Genomic DNA, 24,011 nt, shown 5'->3' with positions numbered 1-24,011 from the left:
CTTCATAGCACGAGGCAATTCGTTGCCTTCAAGTGCTACGTCACCTTTGTGACGCTCAGGGTGTATGTGTGGGAACCTGCAGGTAGTAGGAGAGGGCCTGCTGTAATCTCTGCCTGAGGGGGCTGAGATGTCACCCCCCTTCCCATGGGGTGATTCAAACCTGTGAAGGTGTGAAAAGGTGTGACAGCTGTCAATATACTGGAGCGTTTTGTCAAAGGGAGGGGCTCTACAGTCAAAATCTTTCTGTTCAGGATTGACAGGGGGAACAAGACTTTGTTTAGTCATTAGACTAACCTGGCTGCTCGGTTTTCTACTGAGCTTTTTCAGCAGGGGCGTTTGATTTTTTAAGGGGCTTGGTGCACGATCAGAGTCGTATCCTGACAACGTGGTTCCCTGAATTAATTCAAACGTGTCTAACACCTTCTGCTTGGCAGTTTGTCGGTGCTGACAAAGAGATTCGTTCTCTTTCGGCAGGGATTGGACCTCTGGCTGGAGTGTCTCCACTGAGGCGCTGACACTCTGTCTGGTCCGTAAACCATGAGGAACAGCCTGGTGGGAGTTGCCCGAGTCGTCTGAAGACTCATAAGTCCTCTGGTCATCCAACATGTCTGTCTCCTTCCTCCAGGGATCTGGTTCAGTATCCCATCCCTTGTGTAGGGCTTCCTCAGCTGGCGTGGGGGCTGCGGTGCGTACCTGCTCCTCCTGAATTCTGGGTACCATGACACTTTCTTTATGTCTGGCTAACCTGCAGCTTTCTTGCAGTATTTTATTCTCCTCCTGCAGGGCCTTGCATTCGACTTGCAAGGTCTTAAATTTATCCTGCATCCTTTTGAAGCCGTCCTTCAGGATCTGGTTATCTTCTTGCACCTGGGCGAGCTGTGCCTGGTGTCTCTTGTGCTGCAAATATGATTTGCGCTGAAAAGGGAGGAGAAGTTGGCCGAGAACATTCGAAGATGTGTACTGTGGTTTCCCTGTTAGATGAGTCATATACTCAACCGACTCATTTAGTTTATCTTCGCCTGTGCTGAGGGTGGAGGTGTTCAGACTGTTGACCTTTAAAGGGACGTGGTTCAAACCTGCAACTCCAACCTGAGGGGGTGGATTGTGTGATCCACAGGGGGCCTTGGTCCCTGGCTGCTGAAGGTCTTTCGCAGACATTCTGTCTTTGTTGGGGGTGATCTTGGCTCGGGGGTTGGCCTGGTCACCTACCTTTCTCAAGGTGTTCTTACAAATGCTAATTAAATAGCTGTTCAGGTTTGAAATCTCCCCTAAGGAGCGGTGTGTCAGACCAGCAACAGTTTCTTGTGGTGATGTGTGGTGGTCTGATCCAAAAGGAGTCTTAGCTCCTGGCTCACAAGAAGTATTGGTACCCATGTTGATGTTAATGTTGATGTGGTAAAACAGAATACCTTAGTGGATTACTGTTTGTGAAGCTGCAATATAAAAGTCAGCAGGAGGCAATTCTGACCGTTCTAAACCGGATCAGTGCAGTCTGTCCTGGCAGCTAGGTGCGAGCATTCACACCTCAAGTCCTTTTGAGGAATGGGGGAAGACACACCTCTCAGGCAGCTGGCTCTGTAACAATTTTAAAGTTACACTCCTGACTAAACAAATGGCTAACTTGTTGTCTCCAACAACAATAAGCACAAATTTTTTTATTAAACTACTCACTCATCAACACACAACAGCACAACTAACACACAACTTGATGTTTGCTTTGCTTTAAAAACACAAAAAGTAATCTCCCAAAGAAAAGAGAATTTCCTTTAGAAGAATAACTTTAGGATTAAAAGTTTGGATCACTGTGAACAAACAATGCAACAAAGCTGGTTTATTAAGGGCCTCACACGGGATGCATCATTATGTTGGGAATTTTCAGGAGCGAATACCTGACCAACTGTTATGTTGGGTGTTATGAAGTAAAATTTGATTGTCAAAATAAATTAATAATTAAGTTTATTTAATTATTAATCTAAATCAATAATTGTTATTAAACTGCGTTTAATAAACCTCGGGGCACCACCCTGTAAACAGGGAACAACCAAAATATTACCAATATCAGTCTCAAATTATTTAATTAAATACCAATATCATTAATAATTAATAATCTGTATTTAATTGAAGGTGTGAAATCCGAACACAAAGCCCTTTCACCCAGCCTAAGTCACAAAGCAAATTCCCAGTGATCACAAACAACGACTTTTTAAGATATAATAGAATTTATTTAACAAAGCAACATCAAGTAAATCAATGAAACCCAATCAAACAAATAACCATCATAAGCCAAACTACAATTAACAAACAAAACAAACAAGCGTGGCACATGTGTGTGTGTGTGTGTGTGTGTGTGTGTGTGTGTGTGTGTGAGAGAGAGTGAGAGAGAGAGAGAGAGAGAGAGAAAGGGGGGGGGAACAGACAGACAGAGACAGATCAAAATGGCGACGACCACGCGTGGTCACGTGATGGCGGACACAGAACGTGATCTACGTTTATGCAGCGTCTGGAAAGCCACAGATCTATGTGTGTGCGTCTACCGAAAGGTGTGTGTGTAAAGGCGAGAGAGCGAGAGAAAACAACGCACCTCGACAGCTCAATCTCGGACTGGAGCTCACCACAACTCAGAGCACAGTTTACGTCGCGTACCAGAAGCAAGTGGCCGGATTTGTATCAGACGGCGTTCACACTAGTCTTTCTGATAGTGAGTCTATTACCCGGTTATGACGTGGGAGCTCACAGATAACACGCGGGACACAGCGGCACAAGTAAAGGAAACAAAAGCGATTTTACTCTGGTAAAATCTAAGACACAGCGGCACAAATAAGGAGAACAAAAGAGATTTTACTCTGGTAAAATCTAAGACACAGTGGTCAAACAAAGAGAACAAAGGAGATTTTACTCTGGTAAAATCTAAGACACAGTGGTCAAACACCAAGCAAATATTATCACCGTTTCACCATAATAACTCAGTTATTAAACACACTCTCTATATCTAACTGCCCAGACCTAGCTAAGCCTCACTTGTAACCGTTTGTCCACGGTTGATGAAAGGAGCAAAGGGGGTCCTGGAACGATCTTCCTGCAGTTGTTTGGAGATGGCGGTGCATCCAAGGGGGTTGAGCAAAGGGCCGTAGTGTCCTCCGTCGAGCGAGGTGATCTCCGTGGGTGTCCTTTCTTTAAAGGACGGAACGAGACGTAATCCTTACAATCTCTCTCAATACCGTTTCAATACGGGAGAAATAGACGCTCTTCTTTGGAGATGCGTTCAAGTGGATGATCTAAGCTCGGAATTTCGGACGTCGGTGTGCTTCAAGGCCTTTGGATCAGCTGCGCGCCCAAACCTTTAAACAAAGGGAAGCGTGCTGGAAACAGGAACAGAGTTGGGTATCCTCGGACGTCGGCAGACGACGTTTGAAAGAGAGTGAACAATGGGGCATGGCCGGCTTTATACCTCCCAGACTTCACACCTATGTGTTAGGTGTGGCAAGGCATTCTGGGAGTACCTGCAAGGCATGCTGGGATAAAGAGTCTTTTGTCGTAGTTCTCCAAACATACACAGCCTGAACTTTGCCATCCTGGCTGGACCCAACATCCCCCCTGGCCTGAAGAGCGGGATGCAGGTCATGGTCTTCAGGGCACTATGGGCCACCAGTCCACGTGCTTTGGAGATACTTGTACAAAAGTTAATTTGGCAAACAGTCCATAAATTCAAGAGGCATTTGGTCTGGGCAGGCATTGAGGCAAAGTCTGGGCAGACTGTCTAACTATGTCTAACGCTAAACATCAAAACATAATCAGACATTAGCGAAGCATTGCTGCTCAAGGTGCATTCTTGGACAAAACACATGAAACAAACAAACAAGAGGAAGAGAGAAAGAGAAGAGTTTCATGTGTAGATGTGTGGGCTAACTCCTTGACTGGGCAGGAGAAAGCCTGTGTGTGTTTGTGGCATGTCAGTGCGTAATGTACATGTACATGTAGAGTCTCACTATGGGTGTGAGGCCACAAAACAAAACAAAACAACAACAACAAAAGCGTGAGTAGAGTTACTGGATTTTGAAATGGGAGCTACTCACGCCTCCCCAATGTGGAGTCAGAACCTGGTTCTTTGTAAGGGCTGGAGGCCTGACACTGTCTTACCCCATCTATCACCCCCCTCGGAATTGTGCTAGTCATTTCACTGCCGAGACCTGCTTCCTTATGAAGCTCTTGGGAACTCTGGTTATACCTACCCTTCTGACTTAGGCTTCGGTCATCCCGAGAGTTCCTCTTGGGAACTCTGGTTATACCTACCCTTCTGTCTTAGGCTTTGGTCATCCCGAGAGTTCCTCTTGGGAACTCTGGTTATACCTACCCTTCTGTCTTAGGCTTCGGTCATCCCGAGAGTTCTGTTCAGGTCTGTCAGTGATTGACTCCTCAGGCTGGAACCTACCCTACGGCTGGCTCAACCCTTCACCCCCCTGGCTCTGTCGTCTTCTCTGCCGGTGACGTGGTCTCTTGGACTGCTTCATAGCACGAGGCAATTCGTTGCCTTCAAGTGCTACGTCACCTTTGTGACGCTCAGGGTGTATGTGTGGGAACCTGCAGGTAGTAGGAGAGGGCCTGCTGTAATCTCTGCCTGAGGGGGCTGAGATGTCACCCCCCTTCCCATGGGGTGATTCAAACCTGTGAAGGTGTGAAAAGGTGTGACAGCTGTCAATATACTGGAGCGTTTTGTCAAAGGGAGGGGCTCTACAGTCAAAATCTTTCTGTTCAGGATTGACAGGGGGAACAAGACTTTGTTTAGTCATTAGACTAACCTGGCTGCTCGGTTTTCTACTGAGCTTTTTCAGCAGGGGCGTTTGATTTTTTAAGGGGCTTGGTGCACGATCAGAGTCGTATCCTGACAACGTGGTTCCCTGAATTAATTCAAACGTGTCTAACACCTTCTGCTTGGCAGTTTGTCGGTGCTGACAAAGAGATTCGTTCTCTTTCGGCAGGGATTGGACCTCTGGCTGGAGTGTCTCCACTGAGGCGCTGACACTCTGTCTGGTCCGTAAACCATGAGGAACAGCCTGGTGGGAGTTGCCCGAGTCGTCTGAAGACTCATAAGTCCTCTGGTCATCCAACATGTCTGTCTCCTTCCTCCAGGGATCTGGTTCAGTATCCCATCCCTTGTGTAGGGCTTCCTCAGCTGGCGTGGGGGCTGCGGTGCGTACCTGCTCCTCCTGAATTCTGGGTACCATGACACTTTCTTTATGTCTGGCTAACCTGCAGCTTTCTTGCAGTATTTTATTCTCCTCCTGCAGGGCCTTGCATTCGACTTGCAAGGTCTTAAGTTTATCCTGCATCCTTTTGAAGCCGTCCTTCAGGATCTGGTTATCTTCTTGCACCTGGGCGAGCTGTGCCTGGTGTCTCTTGTGCTGCAAATATGATTTGCGCTGAAAAGGGAGGAGAAGTTGGCCGAGAACATTCGAAGATGTGTACTGTGGTTTCCCTGTTAGATGAGTCATATACTCAACCGACTCATTTAGTTTATCTTCGCCTGTGCTGAGGGTGGAGGTGTTCAGACTGTTGACCTTTAAAGGGACGTGGTTCAAACCTGCAACTCCAACCTGAGGGGGTGGATTGTGTGATCCACAGGGGGCCTTGGTCCCTGGCTGCTGAAGGTCTTTCGCAGACATTCTGTCTTTGTTGGGGGTGATCTTGGCTCGGGGGTTGGCCTGGTCACCTACCTTTCTCAAGGTGTTCTTACAAATGCTAATTAAATAGCTGTTCAGGTTTGAAATCTCCCCTAAGGAGCGGTGTGTCAGACCAGCAACAGTTTCTTGTGGTGATGTGTGGTGGTCTGATCCAAAAGGAGTCTTAGCTCCTGGCTCACAAGAAGTATTGGTACCCATGTTGATGTTAATGTTGATGTGGTAAAACAGAATACCTTAGTGGATTACTGTTTGTGAAGCTGCAATATAAAAGTCAGCAGGAGGCAATTCTGACCGTTCTAAACCGGATCAGTGCAGTCTGTCCTGGCAGCTAGGTGCGAGCATTCACACCTCAAGTCCTTTTGAGGAATGGGGGAAGACACACCTCTCAGGCAGCTGGCTCTGTAACAATTTTAAAGTTACACTCCTGACTAAACAAATGGCTAACTTGTTGTCTCCAACAACAATAAGCACAAAAATTTTTATTAAACTACTCACTCATCAACACACAACAGCACAACTAACACACAACTTGATGTTTGCTTTGCTTTAAAAACACAAAAAGTAATCTCCCAAAGAAAAGAGAATTTCCTTTAGAAGAATAACTTTAGGATTAAAAGTTTGGATCACTGTGAACAAACAATGCAACAAAGCTGGTTTATTAAGGGCCTCACACGGGATGCATCATTATGTTGGGAATTTTCAGGAGCGAATACCTGACCAACTGTTATGTTGGGTGTTATGAAGTAAAATTTGATTGTCAAAATAAATTAATAATTAAGTTTATTTAATTATTAATCTAAATCAATAATTGTTATTAAACTGCGTTTAATAAACCTCGGGGCACCACCCTGTAAACAGGGAACAACCAAAATATTACCAATATCAGTCTCAAATTATTTAATTAAATACCAATATCATTAATAATTAATAATCTGTATTTAATTGAAGGTGTGAAATCCGAACACAAAGCCCTTTCACCCAGCCTAAGTCACAAAGCAAATTCCCAGTGATCACAAACAACGACTTTTTAAGATATAATAGAATTTATTTAACAAAGCAACATCAAGTAAATCAATGAAACCCAATCAAACAAATAACCATCATAAGCCAAACTACAATTAACAAACAAGCGTGGCACATGTGTGTGTGTGTGTGTGTGTGTGTGTGTGTGTGTGTGTGTGTGAGAGAGAGTGAGAGAGAGAGAGAGAGAGAGAGAGAGAAAGGGGGGGGGAACAGACAGACAGAGACAGATCAAAATGGCGACGACCACGCGTGGTCACGTGATGGCGGACACAGAACGTGATCTACGTTTATGCAGCGTCTGGAAAGCCACAGATCTATGTGTGTGCGTCTACCGAAAGGTGTGTGTGTAAAGGCGAGAGAGCGAGAGAAAACAACGCACCTCGACAGCTCAATCTCGGACTGGAGCTCACCACAACTCAGAGCACAGTTTACGTCGCGTACCAGAAGCAAGTGGCCGGATTTGTATCAGACGGCGTTCACACTAGTCTTTCTGATAGTGAGTCTATTACCCGGTTATGACGTGGGAGCTCACAGATAACACGCGGGACACAGCGGCACAAGTAAAGGAAACAAAAGCGATTTTACTCTGGTAAAATCTAAGACACAGCGGCACAAATAAGGAGAACAAAAGAGATTTTACTCTGGTAAAATCTAAGACACAGTGGTCAAACAAAGAGAACAAAGGAGGTTTTACTCTGGTAAAATCTAAGACACAGTGGTCAAACACCAAGCAAATATTATCACCGTTTCACCATAATAACTCAGTTATTAAACACACTCTCTATATCTAACTGCCCAGACCTAGCTAAGCCTCACTTGTAACCGTTTGTCCACGGTTGATGAAAGGAGCAAAGGGGGTCCTGGAACGATCTTCCTGCAGTTGTTTGGAGATGGCGGTGCATCCAAGGGGGTTGAGCAAAGGGCCGTAGTGTCCTCCGTCGAGCGAGGTGATCTCCGTGGGTGTCCTTTCTTTAAAGGACGGAACGAGACGTAATCCTTACAATCTCTCTCAATACCGTTTCAATACGGGAGAAATAGACGCTCTTCTTTGGAGATGCGTTCAAGTGGATGATCTAAGCTCGGAATTTCGGACGTCGGTGTGCTTCAAGGCCTTTGGATCAGCTGCGCGCCCAAACCTTTAAACAAAGGGAAGCGTGCTGGAAACAGGAACAGAGTTGGGTATCCTCGGACGTCGGCAGACGACGTTTGAAAGAGAGTGAACAATGGGGCATGGCCGGCTTTATACCTCCCAGACTTCACACCTATGTGTTAGGTGTGGCAAGGCATTCTGGGAGTACCTGCAAGGCATGCTGGGATAAAGAGTCTTTTGTCGTAGTTCTCCAAACATACACAGCCTGAACTTTGCCATCCTGGCTGGACCCAACATCCCCCCTGGCCTGAAGAGCGGGATGCAGGTCATGGTCTTCAGGGCACTATGGGCCACCAGTCCACGTGCTTTGGAGATACTTGTACAAAAGTTAATTTGGCAAACAGTCCATAAATTCAAGAGGCATTTGGTCTGGGCAGGCATTGAGGCAAAGTCTGGGCAGACTGTCTAACTATGTCTAACGCTAAACATCAAAACATAATCAGACATTAGCGAAGCATTGCTGCTCAAGGTGCATTCTTGGACAAAACACATGAAACAAACAAACAAGAGGAAGAGAGAAAGAGAAGAGTTTCATGTGTAGATGTGTGGGCTAACTCCTTGACTGGGCAGGAGAAAGCCTGTGTGTGTTTGTGGCATGTCAGTGCGTAATGTACATGTACATGTAGAGTCTCACTATGGGTGTGAGGCCACAAAACAAAACAAAACAACAACAACAAAAGCGTGAGTAGAGTTACTGGATTTTGAAATGGGAGCTACTCACGCCTCCCCAATGTGGAGTCAGAACCTGGTTCTTTGTAAGGGCTGGAGGCCTGACACTGTCTTACCCCATCTATCACCCCCCTCGGAATTGTGCTAGTCATTTCACTGCCGAGACCTGCTTCCTTATGAAGCTCTTGGGAACTCTGGTTATACCTACCCTTCTGACTTAGGCTTCGGTCATCCCGAGAGTTCCTCTTGGGAACTCTGGTTATACCTACCCTTCTGTCTTAGGCTTTGGTCATCCCGAGAGTTCCTCTTGGGAACTCTGGTTATACCTACCCTTCTGTCTTAGGCTTCGGTCATCCCGAGAGTTCTGTTCAGGTCTGTCAGTGATTGACTCCTCAGGCTGGAACCTACCCTACGGCTGGCTCAACCCTTCACCCCCCTGGCTCTGTCGTCTTCTCTGCCGGTGACGTGGTCTCTTGGACTGCTTCATAGCACGAGGCAATTCGTTGCCTTCAAGTGCTACGTCACCTTTGTGACGCTCAGGGTGTATGTGTGGGAACCTGCAGGTAGTAGGAGAGGGCCTGCTGTAATCTCTGCCTGAGGGGGCTGAGATGTCACCCCCCTTCCCATGGGGTGATTCAAACCTGTGAAGGTGTGAAAAGGTGTGACAGCTGTCAATATACTGGAGCGTTTTGTCAAAGGGAGGGGCTCTACAGTCAAAATCTTTCTGTTCAGGATTGACAGGGGGAACAAGACTTTGTTTAGTCATTAGACTAACCTGGCTGCTCGGTTTTCTACTGAGCTTTTTCAGCAGGGGCGTTTGATTTTTTAAGGGGCTTGGTGCACGATCAGAGTCGTATCCTGACAACGTGGTTCCCTGAATTAATTCAAACGTGTCTAACACCTTCTGCTTGGCAGTTTGTCGGTGCTGACAAAGAGATTCGTTCTCTTTCGGCAGGGATTGGACCTCTGGCTGGAGTGTCTCCACTGAGGCGCTGACACTCTGTCTGGTCCGTAAACCATGAGGAACAGCCTGGTGGGAGTTGCCCGAGTCGTCTGAAGACTCATAAGTCCTCTGGTCATCCAACATGTCTGTCTCCTTCCTCCAGGGATCTGGTTCAGTATCCCATCCCTTGTGTAGGGCTTCCTCAGCTGGCGTGGGGGCTGCGGTGCGTACCTGCTCCTCCTGAATTCTGGGTACCATGACACTTTCTTTATGTCTGGCTAACCTGCAGCTTTCTTGCAGTATTTTATTCTCCTCCTGCAGGGCCTTGCATTCGACTTGCAAGGTCTTAAGTTTATCCTGCATCCTTTTGAAGCCGTCCTTCAGGATCTGGTTATCTTCTTGCACCTGGGCGAGCTGTGCCTGGTGTCTCTTGTGCTGCAAATATGATTTGCGCTGAAAAGGGAGGAGAAGTTGGCCGAGAACATTCGAAGATGTGTACTGTGGTTTCCCTGTTAGATGAGTCATATACTCAACCGACTCATTTAGTTTATCTTCGCCTGTGCTGAGGGTGGAGGTGTTCAGACTGTTGACCTTTAAAGGGACGTGGTTCAAACCTGCAACTCCAACCTGAGGGGGTGGATTGTGTGATCCACAGGGGGCCTTGGTCCCTGGCTGCTGAAGGTCTTTCGCAGACATTCTGTCTTTGTTGGGGGTGATCTTGGCTCGGGGGTTGGCCTGGTCACCTACCTTTCTCAAGGTGTTCTTACAAATGCTAATTAAATAGCTGTTCAGGTTTGAAATCTCCCCTAAGGAGCGGTGTGTCAGACCAGCAACAGTTTCTTGTGGTGATGTGTGGTGGTCTGATCCAAAAGGAGTCTTAGCTCCTGGCTCACAAGAAGTATTGGTACCCATGTTGATGTTAATGTTGATGTGGTAAAACAGAATACCTTAGTGGATTACTGTTTGTGAAGCTGCAATATAAAAGTCAGCAGGAGGCAATTCTGACCGTTCTAAACCGGATCAGTGCAGTCTGTCCTGGCAGCTAGGTGCGAGCATTCACACCTCAAGTCCTTTTGAGGAATGGGGGAAGACACACCTCTCAGGCAGCTGGCTCTGTAACAATTTTAAAGTTACACTCCTGACTAAACAAATGGCTAACTTGTTGTCTCCAACAACAATAAGCACAAAAATTTTTATTAAACTACTCACTCATCAACACACAACAGCACAACTAACACACAACTTGATGTTTGCTTTGCTTTAAAAACACAAAAAGTAATCTCCCAAAGAAAAGAGAATTTCCTTTAGAAGAATAACTTTAGGATTAAAAGTTTGGATCACTGTGAACAAACAATGCAACAAAGCTGGTTTATTAAGGGCCTCACACGGGATGCATCATTATGTTGGGAATTTTCAGGAGCGAATACCTGACCAACTGTTATGTTGGGTGTTATGAAGTAAAATTTGATTGTCAAAATAAATTAATAATTAAGTTTATTTAATTATTAATCTAAATCAATAATTGTTATTAAACTGCGTTTAATAAACCTCGGGGCACCACCCTGTAAACAGGGAACAACCAAAATATTACCAATATCAGTCTCAAATTATTTAATTAAATACCAATATCATTAATAATTAATAATCTGTATTTAATTGAAGGTGTGAAATCCGAACACAAAGCCCTTTCACCCAGCCTAAGTCACAAAGCAAATTCCCAGTGATCACAAACAACGACTTTTTAAGATATAATAGAATTTATTTAACAAAGCAACATCAAGTAAATCAATGAAACCCAATCAAACAAATAACCATCATAAGCCAAACTACAATTAACAAACAAGCGTGGCACATGTGTGTGTGTGTGTGTGTGTGTGTGTGTGTGTGTGTGTGTGTGAGAGAGAGTGAGAGAGAGAGAGAGAGAGAGAGAGAGAAAGGGGGGGGGAACAGACAGACAGAGACAGATCAAAATGGCGACGACCACGCGTGGTCACGTGATGGCGGACACAGAACGTGATCTACGTTTATGCAGCGTCTGGAAAGCCACAGATCTATGTGTGTGCGTCTACCGAAAGGTGTGTGTGTAAAGGCGAGAGAGCGAGAGAAAACAACGCACCTCGACAGCTCAATCTCGGACTGGAGCTCACCACAACTCAGAGCACAGTTTACGTCGCGTACCAGAAGCAAGTGGCCGGATTTGTATCAGACGGCGTTCACACTAGTCTTTCTGATAGTGAGTCTATTACCCGGTTATGACGTGGGAGCTCACAGATAACACGCGGGACACAGCGGCACAAGTAAAGGAAACAAAAGCGATTTTACTCTGGTAAAATCTAAGACACAGCGGCACAAATAAGGAGAACAAAAGAGATTTTACTCTGGTAAAATCTAAGACACAGTGGTCAAACAAAGAGAACAAAGGAGATTTTACTCTGGTAAAATCTAAGACACAGTGGTCAAACACCAAGCAAATATTATCACCGTTTCACCATAATAACTCAGTTATTAAACACACTCTCTATATCTAACTGCCCAGACCTAGCTAAGCCTCACTTGTAACCGTTTGTCCACGGTTGATGAAAGGAGCAAAGGGGGTCCTGGAACGATCTTCCTGCAGTTGTTTGGAGATGGCGGTGCATCCAAGGGGGTTGAGCAAAGGGCCGTAGTGTCCTCCGTCGAGCGAGGTGATCTCCGTGGGTGTCCTTTCTTTAAAGGACGGAACGAGACGTAATCCTTACAATCTCTCTCAATACCGTTTCAATACGGGAGAAATAGACGCTCTTCTTTGGAGATGCGTTCAAGTGGATGATCTAAGCTCGGAATTTCGGACGTCGGTGTGCTTCAAGGCCTTTGGATCAGCTGCGCGCCCAAACCTTTAAACAAAGGGAAGCGTGCTGGAAACAGGAACAGAGTTGGGTATCCTCGGACGTCGGCAGACGACGTTTGAAAGAGAGTGAACAATGGGGCATGGCCGGCTTTATACCTCCCAGACTTCACACCTATGTGTTAGGTGTGGCAAGGCATTCTGGGAGTACCTGCAAGGCATGCTGGGATAAAGAGTCTTTTGTCGTAGTTCTCCAAACATACACAGCCTGAACTTTGCCATCCTGGCTGGACCCAACACTTGGTTCAATGTTCCTATCGATTCGGCGTTCTTTGAATGGAGAGATAAGCCCCCTGAAAGCAACGTACCTGTACCTGTGGTCAATCATCAAAAAATTAGAGGAGGTTACTACAGCAATCTGGTAGAATTCACAAACTAGTTAAACCGTTCCTTAGTAAAAATCGGATCGGATATACGTTTAGTCTACAATGATATTTATAAGAGATATGAATATCAGGCAGGGGGCCAGGTTCATTTGCGTTTTTTTTCTCCTTTAGCCTATATTTTAGGTGTAAAACCCGGGGTGTGGAATATTTTCGATACGAGGATGGCACCTTACCCCGCCGATATAAAGGGCGGGTTTTACCACATGTTCTGTTATAGCGACATTGTGAGGCACCAGGTAGTAGGTGACTCTTATGCTCCTCTCCTGAGATCCATTGACGTGAGAGGTAAATACGGTGATGTAATTACCCAGTATTACAATCCACCCTACTACTTGCCTGTATCCAAAAATCATATTGAGAACATCTTGGTGGAAATTAAAACTGACCAGAATCAGCCGATCAAGTTTACTTTCGGGAAGACGGTGGTGAAATTACATTTTAAACTGGCTTCTTCTCAATTTTAATTAAGAAAAATAAATAAAAATGATGCATCAAGCTTTGGATCCTAACCGTTTTGTGAGTTATTATGAAAACCAGGTGGGAGGGGCCCTCCCAGGATTTTATGGGGCCCCTGTCATGTACGGACGTGGAATTGGATCTGTTTTTTCAAGGCTTTTTCGATTTGTAGCGCCTATGATTAAAAAAGGATTTAATATCGCCAAACCTCATTTAACCTCAGCAGCGAAAAACATTGCTTCCCAGGCCTTCACCCATGCAATGACCAGACTTACCAGAGAAGGAGATTCGCAAGAAGGCAACGGTATAATGATGTTGGCCCGAAGGCCCAGAAAGAGACCCCCTGGTGACAGGCCTTTATCTGTTAAAATTAAACGACGCAAAGCAAAGAAGAAACCAGTACGCAGAACCCTCGCTAAAGGAAGGAGCTCCTCCGACATAAACATAGACTCTGGAGACATATTTCTCTAAAAACTAAAAGTTTCAGAGGAAAATTATTATTATTATTTTTAAAAATGGCTTTGCTCCATCACAAGTCCACAGAGTGTAGTATGGCTGAGTTGGATTTATTTTCAGCCCCGATGACACAGTTGTCCATCAATGAGAAACTCTACACAGAGGTCATGCCTGTCGGCCTTAACTGATACAAGCCCTTTAGAATTTTTTATACCGGGGGATGGAGAGAAATATTTAGATCTTAATGACACATTGTTACACCTCAGGGTGAAAATTACTAATGAGGATGGCACTGACCTAGCGGTTGATGCCCCTGTAGGATTAATTACCCTTTAAACACTATTTTTAGCCAATGCGATATTATTCTGGGAGATAGACTCATATCGCAGTCCAGTGCCACCCACCCATATAGGGCTATGATTGAAGCCTTGTTAAACTATTCAGATGCCACTTTGAAAACACAGTTTAGTGCAGGGCTATTCTATAAAGATACAGCTGGTGCTATTGATTCAGTCGTCACCGTCAATGGCCCAAATCTTGGTTTACGTGAAAGAGCAGCATTTACAAGCGAGGTCCCGAGAAGTCCATCTGCTGGGCCCTATACACGCAGATATAATGTTTAGTGAGCGATTGTTGCTGAATACTGTAGACCTGAGGATCAAACTGACAAGAGCATCTGACGCCTTTTGCCTCATGGGGGCAGCAAACACACCTCTCGTCTAAAGGTCCTGGGAGCTTCCTTGTATGTAAAGAAGGTGAGTGTGGCCCGCCCGTTCGCTAAGGTCATGCCTCCGCCTTGGCTCGCGGGAACGCACTCTACCCGATCTCCAGAGTAAACGTGAAGACATATTCAATCCCACAGAACTCACGAATTTGCACCCAAGAAAACCTTTTTCTCGGTACAATGCCTAAGTACGTGGTGATAGCGATGACACATCACGTATCGTTCACGGGCGCGCGCGACCGTTCATCGTTCAACTTTATTCACAACGATGTGGAATACCTGGCTCTGTGCCCGGACGGCAGACAGGTACCAGCCAAAGCTTTCCAGCCTCAATTTAACAACGGTGTGTCTGTCAGAGAGTATTACAACATGTTTTTGGCTACAGGGAGACATTTGAAGGATTTACCTCTCTGTATCGACAGGAAAGAGTTTGAGGAGGGATATTCTCTCTTCGTATTCAATCTAAACGCAGAAGAGGACACAGACGCATTGTCCCCGGTTACCAGCGGGAGTTTGAGGCTTGAGATGCGATTTAGGGTCGCTCTTCCACACACCACAACCTTAATAGTGTATGCCTGTTACGATTCTATTTTGGAAATTAATTCAAAACGGCAGGTTATGGTGGATTATTACAAAAAAAAATAAAAAACATGAACAGTCATCAACTGGAGAGTCTATTGACCCGTTTAATTGGAGATCGTTTCTGCGGGGTTTAGGCGTGTGATCAATTACACGGGCTGACAACATCTTTCGACCCCCCTGCTTATTTCGTGGTAAATACCCATCCAGCTCATGAACCGGGGGAGCACTGGCTGGCCCTCACGTTAGAGACAGACGGGACATCTACGTTTTTTGATTCTTTTGGATTTCAGCCTAATTTCTCTTATTATCCAAAAGACATTTTGATGTTTTTAAAGGACCGCTCCAACGATATTTTACACCACAATAGACAACTGCAGCACAATTTGTCCGCTGCCTGCGGTCAACACTGCGTTTATTATCTATGTCATAGTGCCTGCGGGTTTAGTTTTCAGAATGTTTTAGCTTTTGTATCAAGAAGATCCATTAATGCCCGGGTATTGTTGATTTTTGGAAGAAGGTGATTAGATTACTGAATTTAGTGTTAGATATTCAAATGGAGCTGTCTTTTTCCACTTTGTTTCTTGGTGTGCCTCCAAAGGGAATATGTCAGAAAGACGCATATTTATTCAGGATTATCCTTGCTGCCGCAAAAAAAACCATCACTAAATATTGGCTCAAAAAAGACACTCCTCCAATGGATCTTCTGTTACAAGTAGTCGAACACATAAGAACAATGGAACTCATGACCTTCAGCCTCCGCCTACAACATCACAAGGGGGAAAAATACTGGCAAAGATGGGACTGTTTTAGGCAATCTGTGGACGGTGACAATGTTAACAAGATGTGAAGTGTACCTGTGACTCTCTCTGGTTCTTTTGTTTTCTGTATGCCCCAAACTGTTTAAAAATAAAGTTACAAAAAAAAAAAAGAAGATCCATTAAAAAATTATGAGATTGTAACTGATTTTGTGAAAAAGTGTTTAAAAACTGTTACGGTATATGAAATAAAAAAAACAGAAAAACAGAACCTTTTTTGAAACGTGTTTTTATTATTATTATTATTATTATTATTATTATTATTATTATTATTATTATTACTTATAACAAAAGTTACAACTAACTCGTGAAACTAATCCAAGGAGAATTTCTTTTTCTCATAAGTTTTAAATCTGAGCGTCTATGGGGCGTCACATTCGTCTCTCTGGCGGAGGGCGGCTTTATCATGGGAGTACTCCAGTTTGGAGATAAAACAATAGATCTCCTGACTCCCCCTCAGATATCAAGCTGTGATATTGTGCGCGTGCTTCAGGATTGTTTACCGATGAAATCGGGACGTTTAAAGCAGCGAGTGTATTTAGAAACTCTCTCCAACCATCAGGCGTGGATCTCTGGGGTCTTTTGTAGGATGACAAGTGTTTAATCAGGTCGAGAATATGTGAACCTTTAATCACTTTGCCTTTGTGAACGAATTCGCCTCTATCCGTCCACAGAGCCTCGCCGCTTTTGCTCATTTTATTCAAGATATAAGAGGCCTTCTTTTGATCACGTTGGGGGAGGGCATCGAGGACTTCATCGATTGTTTCATCGCCCCTTTGTTGTTGATGTTGCTGCTGAGGTTGTGATGGGGGAGAGGTTAATGGGTCAAGAGGGTCTTCTTCAGAGAGTCTAGACTGTCTCGTCTGATTTTTCTCGTCTTTAACGTCCTGTTTGATAAACGTTAGATATCTCTGCAACAGCGCGTTGTATTTTTTAATTTTTTCCTAAGGATTAAGTCCAGGATCGTTCAACACAGCCCTCATTTGCTCGTCTAAATCACTTTCCGCAGTGCGTCTCATCGTTTGAGTCAGGGTCTCACCCCCCACCGGGGGCACAGAGGGATATGAATGACTCAGGCGTTTCATCTGTTGCGCATCCACCAAATACATTTTATGTGTTGCTTTTGGTTGATTATCCATCTCGGCGGGTTTTTTAAAACATAAAAAAGTTATTGTCTTCTATTCACCAGACCTCCTACAAGCTCTCCTTTTATAGGGACCACCGTTGACAGCAGTGGAAGTAAAAATCCCCCCGACTGATTCACCAAAGCAAGACGTTTCTTCTTCTGAGATATTTGTCTGTCTGCCAGCAGTCTGATGTTTTTTTTCTGTTTCTTCAGTTTATTATACTGACACTGTTTGAGAGGGATGTTTCCCTTTAACAAATTAAAACAAATTTCACCGATACACTGAAGAAAGTCGGGAGAGCAGTTACGGATAATATCTTTTCTCTTCCGAGGTGTGCACTGAGATAAAGCGCTCAACAACGGCGCGTTTCTTTTTATACGTTCAGACATTTTTCTTTGCCAGATAAACCACAGGCCGTTGATGAGGCAGTATACCGGCTCTTAGTCTGTAACGTTCTGGGCAGCTCGGCGTAAGGTCTACAACTAAATATGAGAAGGGCGTCTGCGTTGCGTCTTCAAAACTCTGAATAAAAAACGGTTTTCTCCCCGGAAATACCTGCTGAGCCAACACGTTGATTTGCAATTTATCTCGAGGGTTATTGAAGAGCACCAAATAGTTTGTATTCAAGCTGATGGTGCGACTGTATTTCCCTTTGTAAAAAAGATTTTGAGTGAGCAGCATTACGCTCATATTTTTATGGTGTCTATACTGCGTGAAGATTCTGGCCACCTCCGGATGTTCTGCCGCCTGTAATAAAACATCGTCCAGTATAACAAGATGAGTTTGGTGAGGGGGAAACAAATCCTCGTCGTCGAATGAATCAGGCAGTCCTTTGATGAATTTAATATTTTTATTATTTTCTTGCAGTTCGTCATACATCGGTTGACAAGAAGTATAAATCCATACAATATTGTCAGGAACTCGTTGCATAACATCTTTGCAATTGTCTAAAACATTTTTAACAAAATATGTCTTTCCACATCCGCTAGGACCCACTATCTGACACGAAAATGGTGGATTTAATTTAAAATCAAACTCAGTTTCTTCAGCCTGATGCAACATGTTTTCTCCCTCAAAAACCAAAAGGCAGTGTATGACCTGTATGTAACAACCTTCTCTTGTCAAATACTACACGAAACCTTTTCTGAAATGAGGTGTTTGTCATGAGTTGGTTTCTGTATAGTTCCCTCCTACTGGTGTGTGTTGTCTGTTTTCCCCTGTCTGTCTGCTCCTCCTGTCTCCTCCCACTACCCAGATTGGCAGCAGGTGTGTTTTCCCAGGTGCAGCTCATCATCATCAGCGTCAGTATTTTAGCCGCTCTCCACACACAGTCGGCGCCGGATTATTACTCTCTCCAAGTGGTGAATACTCTGATCAGGCTCACTCGTATTTTGTGGATTCTCTGTATTTTGTGGCTTCGTGTTTTGACCCTCCTCTTGTTTTTTCCCTCCATCAGTGCTCCTCACCAAGACTCTCCTGCCCCGCCGTCCTGTCTGCCTGTTTGTTCTGCTCACCTGCCTTCACCTCACGCGTTCGGGATTCGGATTACTTCACAAGATCGTCACCATATTCTCATTCACTGCTCACGGACGAGCAAGGACTCTCACTCATTGTCACTCGTGTCACTTATTCGTGTTTATTAAATATTGTTCACTGTTTAATTGTCTCTGAGTCGTGCGTCTGGGTCCAAGCTACAGTGCATCGTAACAGAATAATCCGGCCAATCATGGACCCAGCCGACCCAGAAACAGAGAGTAAAGTTAACGCCCTACGTCATGCCATTTCGTCGCAGGGAATCATGCTTGGGCAGCATGATCAAACCCTCCGTGGACTTATTGACTCACTTCAGGTTATTACCGCTAGCCTCAATCGAGTTGAGGTTCAGTTACAACCTCTCCAGGCGAGCGCTTCCACTCCGTCTCACTCAGCCATTCCTTCCTCCAGCTCAGCTCAACCTCGTGAACCATTCATCCCAGCACCAGAGAGGTACAGTGGTAAATTGGGGGATTGCAAGTCATTTTTGTTCCAATGTAGCCTCGTTTTTGAAACCCAACCCCTGACATATTCCAGTGACCGCGCTAGGATTGCGTATGTTTTAGGTTTGCTTTCGGGTCAGGCTAGATCTTGGGGTACTGCCTTTTGGCACAACCCACTCACAGCTAATGTTAGCTTTAAACAATTCTTTGACGAAATGACTGCTGTGTTTGATCATCCCGTTGCTAGTAAAGACACAGGTAACCAACTGCTCAGTCTTCGTCAGGGCTCCAGAAGCGTGGCTGAGTTCTCTATTGAATTTCGTACCTTAGCCGTGGAGCTAGGTTGGGACGATAGGGCATTGCAAGGGATATTTTTGAAAGGGTTAAAGGGGGAAGTTAAAGATAGCCTGGTGGGCCGTCCGGAGACTAACAGCTTACAGGAGCTAATCACGCTAGCTATAAAGATAGATAACCGTATCCGTGAGCGAAAACGCGAAAGGGCACAAGAGAGTCCGTTTCAACACCTCAGCTCTAATCCTCCTAGTTTTGCTAACAGGACTCTCAGTGAGACCCCACACCCTGAGGAACAACCGGAGGTTCCTATGCAAATTGGACGGAGTCGGCTAACGCCCGCCGAGGGGAATCAACGCTTTCAGCAGAGGTTGTGTATCTATTGTGGCGAGGAGGGACACCGACTGATAAACTGTCCTAGACGTTTAAACTAGTTCACTCATCAGTCTCAGTCGGGGTGCTGGTGAGTAGAGCCGCAGTTCCTTGTTCTCCCCGTAAACGCCTCAACCTAGAAGCTAGCATTTTTATTAATGGTAAACCTCTGACGTTGCTTGCTTTAGTGGATTCAGGTGCTGATTCTAATTTTATTGATATTGAATTAGTGAATCAAGCTCATATCCCGGTTCGACCCATTTCTCAGCCTCTGCTAGTGGACGCTTTAAATGGTCAACGTCTCGCTTGTGTCGAACATGAAACTGAAGCGTTATCACTACTCCTAGCCGGTAATCACCGTGAACAATTGGCATTTCATGTCATGCCTTCTGCCCATGCACCCATTGTTTTAGGCCTTCCATGGCTTCAACTCCACAATCCCCTGATTGATTGGGCTGCAGGGAAAATAATTAGTTGGAGTAACTTCTGTCTCGCTAACTGTCTGACTTCCGCGTCTCCCTCGTGTAAATCATCCTCGTGTCCACTCTCTGCGAAACCGCCCGACGTTTCTTCAGTTCCCTCAGTTTACCACGACCTCCGCGAAGTTTTCAGTAAAGAGAGAGCGCTATCTCTTCCTCCTCACAGACCATATGATTGCGCCATTGATTTGTTGCCTGGCTCCCCGTTACCCACTAGTCGCCTTTTTAACTTGTCGGCCCCTGAACGAGAAGCTATGGAGACATACATTACAGAGTCTCTTAATTCAGGCATTATTCGTCCTTCGTCGTCTCCACTAGGGGCAGGGTTCTTCTTTGTCGACAAGAAAGATAAATCCCTACGACCTTGCATCGATTATAGGGGTCTCAATCACATCACGATAAAGAATAAGTATCCCCTACCTCTCATTAGCTCTGCTTTTGAACCCCTTCACGGGGCCACCATCTTCACGAAGCTCAATCTCCGCAATGCCTATCACCTCGTACGCATCAAGGAGGGGGACGAATGGAAGACAGCATTCAACACCCCTCTAGGCCACTTCGAGTACTTGGTCATGCCTTTCGGTCTTACCAATGCCCCTGCAGTTTTCCAGGCACTTGTCAATGACATTCTCAGAGACTTGTTGAACCATTCGGTCTTTGTCTATTTGGACGATATTTTAATTTTTTCACGGACACTGGAGGAACATATTGTTCACGTTCGCAAGGTTCTACAAAGACTCTTGGAAAACAGACTGTTTGTAAAAGCTGAGAAATGTGAATTTCATTCTCCATCTGTGTCATTTTTGGGATACATTTTAGAGAGTGGCCAGGTGAGGACCGATCCAGCTAAGATCAAGGCGGTGATGGACTGGGAGACTCCTAATTCTCGCAAACAGTTGCAACGATTCTTAGGCTTTGCAAACTTCTACCGTCGGTTCATAAGGAACTACAGTCAGGTTGTCGCTACACTAACCAAACTCACGTCTCTCAATGTTCCTTTCATTTGGTCCTCTGCAGCTGAGGAGGCTTTCCAGAATCTCAAGGAAAGGTTCTCATCAGCACCCATCCTCATCCAACCTGACCCTAAGAGACAATTTATTGTGGAGGTCGACGCATCGGACATTGGTGTGGGTGCAGTTTTGTCTCAACGAGCAGCAGGTTACCAGAAACTACATCCTTGTGCTTTCTTCTCCCGGAAACTGTCTGCCGCCGAGAGGAACTACGACGTCGGAAACAGGGAGCTACTGGCAGTCAAACTAGCTCTAGAGGAGTGGCGTCACTGGCTAGAGGGAGCCGAGATACCATTTGTGGTTTGGTCCGACCACAAGAATCTATCTTACATTCAGACTGCCAAACGACTCAATTCACGACAAGCCCGTTGGGCCCTGTTTTTCACCAGGTTTCAGTTTACAGTTACCTACAGACCAGGGAGTAAGAATGTAAAACCTGAAGCTTTGTCCAGACAATTTTCTAAAGACAATGAGACCTCGAATCATCCTGACACCATATTACCTTCTTCGTGCCTGGTGGCTTCGGTCACGTGGAAGATTGAGTCGGTGGTGAGGGAAGCTCAGAGGTCACACCCTGATCCTGGTGGGGGTCCCCTTAACTGCTTGTTTGTACCTGATTCTGTCCGTTCCCAGGTTATCCAGTGGGGGCACTCGTCTAAGATTGCTTGTCATCCAGGGGTGGCTCGGACTTTGGACCTTATTAAAAGACACTTCTGGTGGCCAACTATGAGCTCGGATGTAAAGGAGTTTGTGTTAGCATGCTCGGTGTGCTCCCGGAATAAGGCCTCTCATCGACCCCGGTAGGTCTCCTTCATCCACTCCCAGTGCCTGCCCGTCCTTGGTCTCACATCGCTCTCGACTTTGTCAAAGGATTACCTCCATCTGAAGGTAATACGGTAGTTCTCACCATTGTTGATCGCTTTTCTAAGTCTGCCCATTTTGTTGCTCTGCCCAAACTACCCTCTGCCACAGAGACTGCTGACCTGCTGACTAGTAACGTATACAGACTGCATGGGATTCCTGTGGACATTGTGTCAGACCGTGGTCCTCAGTTCACTTCACAGGTTTGGAGAGTTTTTTGTCAGGCACTGGGAGCTACAGTCAGCCTCTCTTCAGGTAACCACCCACAATCCAATGGTCAAACGGAAAGGGCCAACCAGGATCTGGAGGCCGCTCTCCGATGCGTATGTGCGCGGAAACCTACCACCTGGAGTCAACACCTGGCATGGGTGGAGTATGCCCATAATTCCCTCACGTCTTCAGCCACAGGTATGACACCTTTTCAGTGTTCTTTGGGTTATTTACCTCCTCTGTTCCCCACCCAGGAACAAGACATTGCTGTTCCCTCAGTGCAGAAGTATCTGCAACGGATCCGCAGAGTTTGGAAGGAGGCTCGTGCGGCTCTGCTTAGGTCTAGGGAGCGTAATCGGAGACTGGCAGACCGCCGCAGGATCCCTGCTCCCACTTACACTCCCGGACAGAAGGTTTGGTTAAACTCTAAAGACATTCCCCTCAGTGTGGCTTCCAAGAAGCTGGCTCCCTGTTTTATTGGGCCCTATGAGATTGTTGAAATCATTAACCCCTCTGCGGTCCGCCTCAGACTTCCTCCTGCCCTCAACATCCACCCCACTTTCCACGTGTCTCAACTTAAGCCGGTGGTCACCAGTGAGCTGAGCCCTCCGGCCGTCGCCCCTCCACCCCCCCAACTCATCGACGGCCATCCTGCCTTTGATGTGAATCGGATTATGGACGTTCGCCGCAGGGGGCGTGGATTTCAGTTTTTAGTTGACTGGGTGGGTTACGGTCCAGAGGAACGTAGATGGATTTCCAGAAAACTCATATTGAGCAAATCTCTTATTAGGGATTTTTATCGGGCTAACCCTGGTAAGCCTGGAGGACCGCCAGGAGGCGGTCGTTAAGGGGAGGGTACTGTCATGAGTTGGTTTCTGTATAGTTCCCTCCTACTGGTGTGTGTTGTCTGTTTTCCCCTGTCTGTCTGCTCCTCCTGTCTCCTCCCACTACCCAGATTGGCAGCAGGTGTGTTTTCCCAGGTGCAGCTCATCATCATCAGCGTCAGTATTTTAGCCGCTCTCCACACACAGTCGGCGCCGGATTATTACTCTCTCCAAGTGGTGAATACTCTGATCAGGCTCACTCGTATTTTGTGGATTCTCTGTATTTTGTGGCTTCGTGTTTTGACCCTCCTCTTGTTTTTTCCCTCCATCAGTGCTCCTCACCAAGACTCTCCTGCCCCGCCGTCCTGTCTGCCTGTTTGTTCTGCTCACCTGCCTTCACCTCACGCGTTCAGGATTCGGGATTCGGATTACTTCACAAGATCGTCACCATATTCTCATTCACTGCTCACGGACGAGCAAGGATTGTCACTCGTGTCACTTATTCGTGTTTATTAAATATTGTTCACTGTTTAATTGTCTCTGAGTCGTGCGTCTGGGTCCAAGCTACAGTGCATCGTAACAGTGTTGCTGAGTTGAAAACACTTTTTATCACGTCGAATGTTCCACTGGGGGGTTTCTAAAAACATCCCTCCCCCTTCTCCCGTCTCCTCCTCCTCCTCAGCATCTGCAGGAGCCCCTGCAGCATTTACCCCGTGTGATTGTTTCACAAAGACATCAACCAATTTTGCGACGCTGTCAAAGTTGATATTCTTACAACATGCGTGCGTTTGCGTGATACCTTTTACCTTCAAAACCACTTTGTTTTTTCTCGTCTGATAAGCGTAACTCTTTGGACCCGCGGCTGCAAAATCCCGAATGGTGTCACCGTCTAATTTGTCGGTCAAATCACCGAGGTAATTGCCCAACTCCAGCTCCGTCTCTCCTTCTTTTTTGCTGTAAATGAGACTGTCTGTATCGAAATAAAGCACTCTATCCTGCAGCTGATGTAAATACTCGTACAATTTTAAACGCCCGTAAGCCGTAGTGAAAGCGGCTATAAACACGTTGTCAACTTTATTCGGTGGAGGAATATAA

The 24,011-nt window shown here is 45.7% G+C and overlaps 1 long non-coding RNA gene across 1 annotated transcript; it reads right to left on the bottom strand.

Annotated features, from left to right (window-relative positions):
* Nucleotides 1-23,063: 23,063 nt before the first annotated feature.
* On the bottom strand, nt 23,064-23,402 carry LOC306827121. The gene is made up of 2 exons (XR_013779581.1): nt 23,259-23,402; nt 23,064-23,162 (listed from the first exon to the last, which is right to left on the bottom strand). It is a non-coding gene; the product is annotated as an uncharacterized lncRNA (long non-coding RNA).
* Nucleotides 23,403-24,011: the final 609 nt, after the last annotated feature.

This window comes from Symphodus melops, assembly GCF_947650265.1.
Source record: "Symphodus melops genome assembly, chromosome: 7".
In the NCBI taxonomy this organism is placed as follows: Eukaryota; Metazoa; Chordata; class Actinopteri; order Labriformes; family Labridae; genus Symphodus; species Symphodus melops.
The sequence above is the reverse complement of the archived record's forward strand: the minus strand, read 5'-3'. Positions and strand labels throughout refer to the sequence as shown.